The sequence below is a fragment of the Octodon degus genome, unplaced genomic scaffold (assembly GCF_000260255.1).
Source record: "Octodon degus isolate 3935 unplaced genomic scaffold, OctDeg1.0 scaffold00016, whole genome shotgun sequence".
Lineage (NCBI taxonomy): Eukaryota > Metazoa > Chordata > Mammalia > Rodentia > Octodontidae > Octodon > Octodon degus.
The window spans coordinates 6,541,994-6,544,275 of NW_004524592.1; the positions used below are offsets into that span (position 1 = coordinate 6,541,994).

At 45.6% G+C, this 2,282-nt stretch overlaps 1 pseudogene; it reads right to left on the reverse strand.

The window, feature by feature from the left end:
* Nucleotides 1–512: 512 nt before the first annotated feature.
* On the reverse strand, nt 513–1,701 carry LOC101587374 (annotated as a pseudogene).
* Between the last annotated feature and the right edge of the window lie 581 nt (nt 1,702–2,282).

Sequence of the window (2,282 nt, forward strand, 5' to 3'; positions counted from 1 at the left end):
AGTCAATAATGAGAGCACCACGACGGGATACACGGGAAGAAGGAACCATACAGAAATCTTCAACATTTAAAAGAATCCTATTCATTCCAACACATTTCCCAGGTTTGACCACGCAATAAGTCATACACACACACACTCAAGTTCTTGAAGGTTAATGTGGTGCGCACTCGCTGATTCAATCAGAGGAAAGTGGTCACTTTCCTGATGACCAGAATCCGAATTCTCACAAGAGGGCCTTCGGCCCGGGCTGTGCATGTGGCTGCCGCTGAGTCCTGCCTCTGTGTATGGACCTCATCAAAGCAGAATGATTCCTGAGGTACCTTCACAGAGTGTCGAATTTACTGCAGGGCAGCTTTGTGCACAGGGGGGCCAGGGCGCTGCAGGCTCAGGGCGAGAAATAACACTTCCTGTGGCCTGTGGGTGGAGCAGGAGTCAACAGTAAGGTAGCTCTGGGAGCACGTCCCCAAAGGTTACAGGGCAGCCCTGCTCCAAGGATCCCTCCCCCTGCATGACTAAGATGACTTGCTAGCTGCTTTTTGGCTTTTCTGGCTATGTGATGGCTTGGTCGAATTCGCTACGACCCTGGAGTGTTCAAGCACTTCACAGAGTAGGCCTCTGGCTTGGATTATGCTTGAGCAGCCTCGAAATGAAGTTACGGGCACTCTCTGTCACAAAGTCAGGGAATGTATATTCAACCCGCGCTGTCTTTTTGTAGGTCTCTTGGTGAGTGTGCACTTCAAAGGGAGGGTTCCCAACCAAAAACTCATAGCAAAGGATTCCCAGGCTCCAGGGGTCCACCTTCTCATCATGTATCGGGCCCTCAATCATCTCGGGGGGCAGGTAGTCCAGGGTGCCGCAGAGTGGTCCTCTTGCAGGATGGAGCTTGTACCGACCACCAAAAATCTGCAATCTTCAGCTGTCCAGTTGATCCCAGCAGCAGGTTCTCTGGTTTATTATCTCTATGAACAACTCTCTTGGAATGACAGAAAGACAGGGCATTTGCCATTTCTGTGATACACGTAGCGGTTCTCTGCTCATCAAACTTGGAGAGCTTCTGCAGTTCCCTATAGACCGTTTTAAGTGGTGCATATTCCAGAATTAGATAAACTCTTGTGGCGTCATGGAAATAGCCATACAGCTTGAGGATGTTAGTGGGACTGTATTTCTACTTCTCTTCAGAGCTGATGCTCCACTCCTGCTTTCTCCAGCTGAGCTTTAAACAACACTTTCAGACCAGGACAAACTTGCTTTGTTTTTTTCTTGCCAAATAAACATTGACAAGCTTCCCTTTTACCTAGTGGGCGACCAATATCAAAATCTTCCAAAGTCCACTGCGTCGTTTTGGAGTCTTCATTTTTCGGTTTTGATTCCACTTCTTTCTTAGGATGATGTCCAGGTGCTGCTGGCTGCGGCTGCTCACTCTTCTGGGAATTGTTCATGGCTGGGAAGCAGAACCGGGTCCACTGGTGGACTGCAGTTGCTTCTGCGCTTTGTTCTGAGTACTGACAAGCATCTGCGTTGGAGAAGGAACCCGCTGGGGGGCACTGGAAGGACACAAGACCCGCTGGGCCTGGCCACTGCTATGAACGACAGGTGCTGAGAGGGAAACGGCTGTGTTGCCAGGGCACACTTCAGAAGGTCACCTAGGGCAGCGGTGGCCTTTACAGACCCTGAAATGCAGTTTCCTTTAGCTCTGTCCATGAGGCCAACCCACCGGATCTCCTGCATTCAGGCCACTGAGACCTTGCAAAAGCTCAGCATTCCACGGTTTATTCCTTATGTTCAGTTGCTTTTCACTTTACTACATCTATTGTACCTTTCAGATTTTATTTTTTCTTTCAGGTTCTTACACTAGGGAGATAATGCTATATTTACACATGGGGGTCTGATTTATTTCACATAAAAATATAGCCTCTAATTGCATCCACATGCTAATATCCATAATCTGAGCAACTACACTGATGACAACAATGTACAATACAACAAGGTTGAATACCTTTCATCTTGTTTTTTAAAATGTGTATCCTCTCCAATGTCTTATCTGTTATTTTTATACCATCTTAAAAATAAATTTTAAAATAAAGAATAGAAAAGACAAGGAAAAATTAAGGTTTATTGAAAGGAAGAGTTCATGTGTCATTGTTTGATCAAACTTGCATGCTTATATCTGGTAATCTGAGCAACAAATTTGATGATGACAATATGTGGTGTAACAACCATTGTTAATTTTCTATACTTGCTTTGAAATTCTGTACCATTTTTATTATATGTGGCTTTTTGTC